Below are 11,692 nucleotides of genomic sequence, written 5' to 3'. Positions count from 1 at the left end.
CACAATGCATTTTGCAGTCTCTGGCACTGACTGCAAGAGACATAGTTATGGGTGGGAAGACTGTGGAGCTAAAGAAAAAAGGAAGGTTGCAGGTGGGTTTCAGTGGATTACTTTGTCAAAGGGGAGTTACAGAAGACCCTGCCTGATTACAATCACAACATGTGGCTTGACCAAACAAATGCACACAGATTTTCATTCACTTCTATCTGCTGGTTTTCTATTTTCTTTTCCTGATATTCAGATTTTGGCAGTGAAGGAAGATCTAAAAAAAAAAAATTGACTTTTTCTTTCCTGAAATTCCAAAATTCAAAGAGACTTCAAAATAGATTTCTGTCCACGTTAAAATATTCCTTGGGCTTTGCCTTGAAAAACATACCTCAGTGCTTACATTTCAGCCTCTTTCCATTTTCTCTTCATTTGGCCATCATTCGGAGGGGGAGGGTGAAATTTCTAGACTACAGGCTCTGCTCACTTGGAATAATGTTTGTTTGCATGAGTAAACCAGCTAAAGTGGCTATCACTGAAGTCATAACTGGGAGATGAAACCAGTTGGGAATATTCCCATGTGAAGTGAGTCAGGTTGCTGAATAAGGCCTGTGTGTAAATATTTCTGTGTTCCAAAGGTGTTGTTTTTTTCCATCACTATAGAAAAACTGTTCTTTTAGAATATAAGACAACAAAAGCCTGGGAATTTGAAGTTCAGAGGGACATAATGTCCTTTTGGCCTTCCCCTCTTGCTTTTCCCTCATTTGGCCTTCTTGCAGTGTGAATACAAAGGAAATGCTGTAGTGAATTTTTTAATTCTAGGCTTTTATCAGTTTGTTATTTTTGTTCTATTTTTGCCAAATATATGTTACATGTTTTGAAATCTAAGCATCTCTCTTACACTTCATTTTATCACGAAGATAACAAAGAATTACAGGTGTTAATGGTACTCATTCATTGTGCAGTATGCATCTTACTTTCCTCTACTACAACAAAGCCAAAGCCAAGCTGGAGAGTGCAGAAACAGAAAAAATATGAAAACTGTAAAGACATTAAATGCGTAAAGAGGACCAACTAATGTGTGTCAGCTCAGCCAGATGCCCTAGGCTAAATCTCTTGATGTGAGATGGTGATTCAGCTGTCAAGGTGCCTGAGTGGACTTGTGGTCATCATAATGATTGGCTATGGATTTTTTTTTATTTTTTATTTTTAGAAAGGCAATAAACAGAAAAGGTCAAAGTTATTCAAATGAACCAACAGCCCATTTTTGTGAAAATATAGCAGGGCTCGTTAACTCAATTCACATCTTCTGTGTCAGTTTTCTAACATACCATACATCTGGAAAAATGCAGTGATTTGTAAAAGACATAATGTGCCTCTTTCCCCCAGAGGTTTTGTTTACAGTATGTAATAAAATATGATGCAGTTTTCCAAGGAGATGGGATCTGATAATTTGTTTAGATATAATGTGAAAGTATCAGTCTGTGAAATGAACAACATAAAAAAGTTAACAAATGCTCGAGACATGTCAGCTAACAAAATGGCAAGTTTCAAAATGTGCGTTCAAGTGAAAATAAAAGGCTTCAGCAACATTTTTTTTTCCCTTAAAATCAGTTTCTCCAGACAGTGCCTAATATTTTGATGTTGATTGCCATTAGTGAGGTTGTATTTTACTATGATAGAGAACTTCCTACTCTAGGCAAAACTTACCTCCAGCCAGCTGAGAATCCAAGTGAGGAAAAAATAACTCAGAATTTCAGGTATGACAAGTTGTAAAGCCTTCATAAGAGCATACACACCAAGTCAGACCAAAGGTCCCCGTCTGGCTTGATTTGCTTTTGACAGTGTTAGCTAATACTGAGTGTTTGGAGAAAGCATCTAGAACTGTCTTAATATGAAGTAGTGCTTATGTCATATTTAACTCTTGGTTTTACTCTCTATAGGCTTTTCTTCATAGTTCTTCGTTGTACTTCCGATTAGCAGTCTCGAAGTTAGCCTTTAGTTGTGGAATCTACAGCATGTGTGCCAGAAGTTTGAGATTCAACACCCACTCTTTCCCTTTAACTTGTGCAGGTGCTCTCAGTCATTAAAAGCAACTGTTTGTTGGAGTACGCTTTTGCAAACTGTCAGGAAACAAATGACATTTGTGAAAAGCAGGTTTTTCTTTTATCTTCACAAATTGGAGGCAAATGTGTTTAAGAAGTGGTCAGAGCTAAAGATATATAATTTATGCTTTATATGCTTCAAAACTTTACACTGACTCAGATTGCAATTGGCTTACTTGCTATACCTTTGCTTATATACCCAATCTGACTTTAAGCCAAACAAATTAACTTCTTTATTCTTTGTAGTTAATTAGAACAAGTAGTTTAACCTGACAGTGAGCTTCTCTGCTTTGCAGTTATGCAAACCCATTTCAAAGTCCTCCAAGTGGTACCCTAACCAGAACTACCATGTTTCTGACTGGAACCATACTTGGCAGATTAGATTCACTCTGCTCAGCCTTAGGTTCTTCATGTAACACGGAAGTTAGGGACTGGCTTCTCTGGGTTCTGTGCATATTCATCCCTCCCCTTGTCAAACCCAAGTGAATCCAGTTTGTGTTCACAAGTGTTAAGAGGAGAGCTTCCATATTTTGTCATCTGGATGTCTTGACAAGAGCTGAAAACTGATGTGAGCAAATTCGATGAGCTTTGGTGGAAAGTTAGGAGAGCGCGTGAGATTTTTCCCAGGCAGGACTCCTTGCAGGCATCCCTCTTCAGAAAAGGTCACTGAGATGGCTCTTGCATTGGTGTCTATCTGCCAAGAGTGGTAAGAAGTTGGTATGTGTGTGGCTGTAATAACTAACAAATGAAGTATTTTTTAGTAAAGTATTTACATTGTTGAATTAACATCAGTGCACATGGGTTACTTCAATGTAAAGTCCTTGTGCATAAGTGTCTTGGCTTACAGAACTGGAAAACACCAAGCGAAAGCAGGAAGATAACTATCAATTTACTATATCAGAAAGCTTTAATGCAGGTAGAGTGTTTCTATTTTAAAAAAAGTTTGAATAGTGTAAAAGGCAACAAAGAGCATATTTTTCTTGCTGCAAATGCAGGGAGGCTAGGTCATCTGCTGAAGTTCTTGGTCATTCCCTGTGTGTTCAGCTGCAATTTAACTCCATCTCTGGAGAGTTGAAGGCGACCTAAGTAGTGAATGCTGTGACTGCAAGGGGTTAACCGACAATTTATGTAAAGTCTTAGTATTCTGCAAAACGAAATGTGCATGTGAAATGGAAAAAAAAGGAAAAGATTATATTTGTCAGCTGTGCTACCATATGTTGCTCTGGCGGAAGCGCAGCAAAATGGTGACAATTTCTATTTTATTGAATGAGGATCTGTGTTGATTTCCATTATCTGAGAGCTTCTCTGGACAAACAGAGGTATCTTCATTATCACATAAAACTGTGCTCACCAGTAACCTAGTATATCCATGGCTACAGGGTGACCTCGGATTGCAGTCTCCTTGAAAATAAAATATCAGAGATTCAGCTCAATCCATCTGCATATTTTAATGGATTTAGCCCTTGGAGGGCATGGGGGAATAGTCTTGTGAAAAGATAAGTGGCAGATACAGGAAATATAGACAAATTTGAAGCTCTTTAAAATCTGAGGAGAACTTATCTCATCAGCGTGATTAAAACAAGTGTGTGTAAAGGCTTTGGTGGTTGCAGACTACTCTCAGCCATCTGGTCATGCTGGGAGGCAGGGCTCCGAGGTTTGGGCACAGAGCTGCACAAACATAACTAAATTTCTCTTGGACATGGGCTGATACATTTGCTGGCTCCACTGTGTCATGCGGGCTTACTTGTGAGGGTTTTGCAGAGTAAGGGCTATCTGTGCCATGCCTCTTTTCATGGTACAGAGATGTCCTAGAAGAATCTGCTTTCGTTGTTCTAGGATCACAGCTTTCTCAAAAAACTTTTATCAGCTTACTGAGACCTCAAGGTGTGAGCTGCAGTGAGTTGGGTGCTTGCTAAGTGTCACTGAGCATCAGGGGCTCTCGCTGACTCCACATGCACCATGGATGCACAACATCTCTTTGGGCCATATGTCAAGTGCAAGGTACAAGAAAACAGTTCTGAGGTGCACAAGAAATGATGCTCATTTACCTTCATTATAGCAAGGTTAAGCTTATGTTGCACTTCGGGGAGACCTCATTGTGGCCTTCTGATACTTGAAGGGAGCATATAAACAGGTGGAGGAACAACTGTTTATGAGAATGAATAGTGATAGGAAAAGGGAGAATGGTTTTAAACTGAGACAGGGGAGGTTTAGGTTAGATATTAGGAGGAAGGAGTTTTCACACAGAGGGTAGTGACGCACTGGAACAGATTGCCCAAGGAGGTTGTGGATGCCCCATCCCTGGAGGCATTCAAGGCCAGGCTGGATGTGGCTCTGGGCAGCCTGGCCTGGTGGTTGGTGACCCTGCACATAGCAGGAGGGTTGAAACTCGGTGATCATTGTGGTCCTTTTCAACCCAGGCCATTCTATGATTCTATGATTGCATGATTCCTACTTAATGTTACTTGGCACCCCGAGTATCTTTCCTCCCTGTGACCACAAAACTCTCTGTGTCAACCCTGCCTTTGGAGTGGGCCAAACAAGAACCAAGCCCTGAGCATGCCATCCCCTCACTGGTGTCTTGTGTTACCCAGGCTCCAGGCGTCCCAGTAAGAATCAGTGGGATATATCCTCCAGGTGCTGGAGTACAACATCTTTTGAGGGAAGTGTGTGTTATTTCCCACGGAGTATTAAGCAACACATGATTTCTGGTCAAGCTGCAAAGTGCAGTGATCATGAATAGATGACAGTGTTTCTTATCCTAAATATCACCCGAGGGAATAAAACAGCTCAAATCACCTTGATTTTCCTGCATGCCTAAACAGAAAAGGGATTTGATTGTACAGTGTGAGTATTCACTGCTGTAATGGATGGGTAGGTATGTAGGACAATTATTTCCTAAATAATGAAAGTTATTTACTAACAGTTATATTCATAGATCATTTGGTAGGCAGAGGTAAGATTCTGTTTCTATTTCAGGCCATTCCAGTTCTTAAAGGGAAATAAAATCCACTGGTTTGCTACCCTCTGCCTTTCATTTTGCAATAGGCAGATTTTGGACTGCAGAATCACTTGCATTTCCATTGCTGTGATTCCAGGCTCCAAATCAGCACAGCTGCATGAGACCAGGATGAGCTGTACAGTCACCGAAGAACCATGTTTTGGAAGAAGGAGAAAAGTAAAATCTTGTTTACTTACAGTCCCTGGAATGGAGGTGTGTTTACCTGAGTATTGATGCATATCATCTGATTAAGGCCATTTAAGCTGCTTTGCATTTTCATTGCTATAACATGTTCTTTTTTAACTTATGTACTAGCATGCTGGTTGCTGTTTCCACAGCCATTTTGCCTGATGCAGATAAGGCATTTTGTTAGTGGCTGAAATTTCTTTTTAATATTTGGAGCTTGAAAGAGAGGAAACAAGCATGCTACTTTGTCTTAGTATCATTATTACTTGTTGTTAAATAGAAAAATATATATATATATTTTCTGTCTTAGTGTTTTTCCATCTTGGCATTTGCTTTCTGAGGGCTGTAGTACATCAAAGAAGAGTTCAAAGTAAGAAATCCACATTATGTTTAAGTTTTGGAAGAAGTAACTAAAAAAGGAAGTCCCTAAATGGAAACATAAAGCCATAAAATTTAGTAGTTGACACTATTTGTAATTATTTTAAAAGTGTAGTTACCAGGACCTCATGAAGAGCTGGAAAGTGTTTAATCATTCTCTGAGATCTTAAAAGTGAAACTTGGACAAATATATTATCTTTTACCAAACTAACTGAGCTGATCTGTAAACAGCTCTCTTAATCTGTGTATGTTAGCTAGTGTCTAGAATCTCATTAGGAAAGGTGATATATGACTGAGACCATCCTACAAAATGTGTCTTGTGACAAAGTCTCTCTATACATCACTGTGCATGCACTATTGATTGCAAGTCTTGTCATAACTGCTGTCCATTAAGCAGAATATATTAATCATTTACTTAAGATATATGTTTTACTGCAATTTGGCTGTCATTTGCATACAATTCTCCTTTTCAGTGTAAACATAGTAAAACTTAAACTTGAAACTATGACAGCATATGTTTCGATGTAACTTCCAATAATCTATTAAAGTAACTCGCTATGAGTAGAACTTGAACTTTTATTCATTTTTTATATGAAATAAGAAATAGACCTAAGATCAACTCTCTTGTTCTGAAAGACTTTCTGCAGATCATCAATCTCTTTTATAATAAATCAATCATTTTGAAATGGAAATTAGCTTTGATATTTTTATACAGCTTATTTAATATAAATTACATTACCTATTATAAATCTGCATTGTTAATTGAATTTTGAAATCCACCCAAAAACACTCTGGCACAAATGTGAGAAAAGACACATTCTAGTAAATGGGAAAGGTGGCTTAACATCTTATTTCATAATAAAATAAAAACAAGGGCAATAAATATATGTTAAAAAATATAACTGCCTTCAACATGTATAGCGTTTTGTTCTAAAAAGAAAGTCCAAATTTATTGCGAAAGTCACTTTAGAGCATATTTATTTGCAACTAATGGTTGCCAACTGGTGAGTCAACATTTTCTAAAAAAGAAAAAAAGAAAAGAAAAAAAAAAAACCCTGAAAGATGCAGATCTCATTTGTTCCCTTATTTTATTTGGAGAAAATTTCTGGAGGGTCACCACATTTGTGCTATGAGAAAAAACCTGTGAAAGTTGTGGGAGAAGTATCTCATCCTGTTAGAATGTCATCCCTGTGTCTGTGTGCTTGAGAGAAAATTGTGTTATAGACCCATAGAATCATTTGAGTTGGAAGGGACCCATAAAGGTCATCTAGTCCTGCTCCCCTGCAATGAACAGGAACACCTACAGCTCGATCAGATTGCTCAGAGCCCCGTCCAGCCTGACACTGAGTGAGTGTCTCCAGGGACAGGGCATCCACCACTGTTGATCTCATGTCTGTTGTTAGCTGGTGGTACAGAGGTTTATATGCTGGTATGGAGACTACCACATGTATTATGATCCATTTGGCTGCCAATCTGACAGCTCATCAAGGTATGTGCTTTAGATTTTTTGTAGGGTGGTGGTTGCCTGGGAGAATTAAAAAAAAATAAATCCTCCTGGGTGAAAAGAATGTTATTAATGTTGTGAAATAGAATTCTAAATAGCAAAATTAAAGGTTTCTGGCACGCCATGATACCTTCAAAGGCAGGCCTTAATAGGCCATCTTTCTTTTATTATATGAGTCACTTTCTCGCTTTGCATTTCGTCTCACTCCTAATTCAGATCTACTTTCTGTTCTGCGACAAGATTTGAGGAGGAAGTGGAATGGTTTGCAAGTAGTATGATAGTGTTTGGATTAGTCAAGGGAAGAGAAAGCCTGAGAAGAGTTGATAAATGTAAAGTCAAGCATACTGCAAGGAACAGTAAAAACAATGTATTTGCATAATCAGACTCAAATTGTAATAGAATAATAAAAATTTCTCATTGATGTCTGATATTGCTATACTGTTACAGCAGAACTAAATGGTGATGTTTATAAAGAATTGGAAGAGGAAAAAAAAAAAAAAGGAAAAACATCATAAAACAACATATATCACTTGATGCACCCTACCACAAGGTAGTGGGTGAACTTTATTACCAGAAAGATCTAAGAGGTGAGTAAAAGGTCTTGAGAGAAATGAGGAAAGTGATGAGGTGCATATCAAACTTCTATCTAACAAGAGGAGGCACACCTGGTTTTTCTTACAGGGGGTGAATGGAAGAAAAATATGTGAGTCATGAATGGTTCAGAGAAGGTGATCCACACATTCACATTTTCCTTCCTCCACATTAGCAAAAGAAACATCTAGCAAGTTTGAAAATGAAGCAGTTAAATGTGACATAAGGGAATTTTCTGCGTCACTCACAGCTGATTTACCTCCAGGATATTACGAAGGTGCAGTATATAAGTAAACGTAAGAATTTAGGATTTTAGATGAATCATGTTTATAGAAATGAAGTGTCATAGTTATATTAAGCACGTAAGTGCTTTTTTTTGAGAGAAAGAAAACTCATGCTTTAAGGCATAAAGCACATCTAGCCCCAAATCTGATAGAGTTTAAAAATAAATTGTCTTGAAATGCTGTTACTGTATTCCTAACCTGTTCACTGCCAAGTGCTCTGCTCCATTTTCTGAAATTGTTTTAGAGATATTTTTAGGGAGTCCTCATCAGGTAAGATATTGGAAGTGTCTAATCCAGACCTGGACCTTACTCCCATCTTTTTGAAGCATCACATGTGGAAGAAAATGTAGGTACAGGGTCCAGATACATCATAGCAAAGGCTACCTCAGCCTGGGGAATCATTAAGTATTCAAGCACTTCTCTGTCATTTTATTTTGTGAGTTAGAGATGGTATTTAACAAACTAAAGAATTAATGTAAAATGAAACTATCTGTTTTCTGAATAGATTTTGAGCTGTGCACCTGGTTAACCATTTATTCTTTTGTACTGTAGTCAAATCACTGTGAGAATCTTGAACAAAAGGAAGCAAATATTAAATGAGCCTTCCAGCCTTGCTTTGTGTGTGTAGAAAAGTATTCAGTTCAGTTTTCATTCTGTGATGTGAATGTAGCTCTAGCTGGGGACCAATGAACCTGAGGAGATGCCCATATGGCATCTCTATGGAAACTGAGGATGGCAGATTCAATGCATCACCGTATCTGATAGTCCAAGTCTTGTAACATTTATTTAGTATCAGTAATCCAACCTAAGAGGTTGGTTGATTGCTGTGACTCACTGAGTTGAAATGAGTACAAATAATCTTCTACAAGGGACTACAGAATAACTAAAAAAAAAGGGCTGAAAGATGCCTGAAGAGACCAGCTAGTACAGCTAATTGTTGTGACATGGGACCCAATACAGCTTAGCAAGATCATATATATTGCCTGCATATCTCAGATGAGACAGCTTCACCTGTAATATTGCATTTGGCTCCTGCTCTCACCAAAATGATAGCTGTGTACTGTAGGGCTGCTCAGAGGACTGAGAGGAGAGATTAGAAGAGAAGCTTGCTGGAAACCCTCTAGAGCTTGAAAAGAGACCAAAATAATACTGTTAGGAAGATGCTGGTCTCCAAAGAAAGCTATGGCTGAAGTCTCTCAAATCATAAGTTTAGATAAGGATAAGTAGGCATTTTTGCTGAAGTTATTTTGGGAAGATTTTCCTTGTATGTATGAAATGTCTTTCCTTCTGTTATAACATGTGTATATAGTTCAACACTTGTTTGTATAATTCCCTGTACATATTTAGCCTGTAGTGTTTTATGTTAGACTTAAGAATAAACTTGTTTTGTCATTTTCCGCTCACCTTCTGTCTGCTATTTATAACTATATGGAACAGTAATTAAGGAGGGAACGAAACAGCCTAATGTGATCGTCCTTGAAACAGTATATTATAATGTAAGGAAGAAGAAGAGAACCCAGTTTGTGAACAAAAATAAAAACTTGCCGATGTATTTTTAGTCTCCTTTTCCTCCACAAGTGAAATAATCAAATTCTTAGATTACTCTTTCAAAAGTAAAGTAATGAAACCTGATGTGTTGGGTAAGAACCATTGGAAGCTTTCTAAAAAAAAAGTGTGCCAACAATTCATAGGAAAATGCAGTAAAATTGTATTGTCAGAACGTGAGAAAAGTATTGCAGGTTTCAGAAATGTGAAAATGACAGAATCATACCTGATAACATGCTTTTGACATCTTCATAATGGAGCATGTCAAAGTCCCAGGAAAGAGGATGCAATAAGCATATTTACATTTCTATTGTAGTCAAACAATCAGATTCCTGCCGGGTATTGTTCATCCTTTATTAGTTCAGGTTTTTTTTTTTTTTTTTTTTTTTTTTTTTTTTTTTGTGGTTGATTGATTTTTTAAAGATTTTATTTTTAAATTTTTTTGTAGAGCTCTCATTCACGGAGTGTTTAAGATAGGCTGGAGCTCCTATGGCCAAAAAATCTATCATTACAGATTATGCTAGTATCCATTAGAATGTCTTTCAAAGCTGTTCTGTTCTATTCTGTTTGGGTTCTTCACCACACCCAGTGCCGTGGTATCTGAGTTTTCCCCTAGAGCATTAAATAACATGAGTAGAATCTGTCACATGCTGTTTGTTCTCCTAGGATAAATTCAAGGTTAGGTCAAAATGTTCTTCAACTTTCGTAGTTAGACATGCTCTGCAAATATGAGCTAATATACATGTGTCACTTCTGAGACTGTTCTTGAACTATCTGTACTAAATCACTCTTTAAGATACTTTTTCTGGCTTGATACATATTACACTGGTGTCTGGCATTCAAAAAGTTGTTTTTAATCATGACCTTGGATCAAGTAGGTAAGCACGTTGAACAGTCAAAAGTTCCCAGTACATGACAAATGAAAAATTACTTTCATTTCTAAATTAAAACATTGCAAGCATCACCTTACTGAGCTGTTAAAATTTAACTTATAAAATTTTGGAGAAAGGGGCACTTTGGTGGAGAGATTATCTATGTGAAGAATTCTTGTCTCTGCTTGCTCAGCTACAATGTAGCTGAAAAACAAGGAATTTAAATTTAAGAAAAATTAGGTCTTAATCCACCGCTGTAAGACTGTGACCTTCTAGACTGGTACAAGGCTGAAAGTAAGCCATTTGTGTAGGCAGATACCATGAGAACATGGGAAGTTGCTCAGCTTGGTGACTTTTCGTCAGTATGTACTACTTATGGCTTGCATTTGGAAATCACAGTATTTTGAGTGTCAGGGTCTACTCTGTATCAGCTGTCATTATTGGCTAATGGTATTATTGATAATCATGTTGAAATCTTATAGATTTTGACAAACTTTAACTGTTGGCTTTGTTATGGCAACATAACTCTTACTCTAGCCAACTGACGTGTGAATTTGCCCAGTAACTTCTCACTTTATCATTCAGTCGAGTTCAGACTCTATCTCCCAATACTAACAGAGCAAGCATTTTGATGGCACACAGAAATCTCTGCAACTGTGATACATTATATTCTTAGAGCCTCCCAGATTGCTAACTGCCTCATCAAATTTTTTAGAATAGATTTTGAACACTAGACAGTTATACTACTTCCTTCATCTTATATCTTTAGAAAGAAATCTTGTGCCAGTAGGAGTTTCTATGCCTAGCACTTTCTATGCCCTTTAGTGATCTCTTTATGAGGAAAAGTTAAGGTTTTGCTTCTAGCACTGGGAGGTCAATCTTAATTTTGCATGTGCTTAGAATGATGATAATGTGTTTAGCTCCAGTATCTATTTTGAAATTTACTTTGACTGGTTATTTCCATTTTCACAAAACCAATCTGTTATAGAATCTTGCTTTGATCAACAGACCCAACAAAGACCTCTGTTTTGGTATCAACATCATCCGAGCTTTGCCTTGTTGTGGTGCACTCATGAATATGTTTCCTTTTTATGTGTCTTTGCAACTTGTGCTGAGATTGACACACTTTGGCAAAATCTTATTGGAGATATGAGACAGCCCCCCCCTTACTCTGCATGCTTTTGTGTCTTGTTATGATTGCCTCCATATGGTGAACAAAGAACTTGAAATTCAGCCCAGTA

Source organism: Gallus gallus, chromosome 2 (genome assembly GCF_016699485.2).
Source record: "Gallus gallus isolate bGalGal1 chromosome 2, bGalGal1.mat.broiler.GRCg7b, whole genome shotgun sequence".
NCBI lineage: Eukaryota > Metazoa > Chordata > Aves > Galliformes > Phasianidae > Gallus > Gallus gallus.
Note: the sequence above shows the minus strand (reverse complement) of the source record.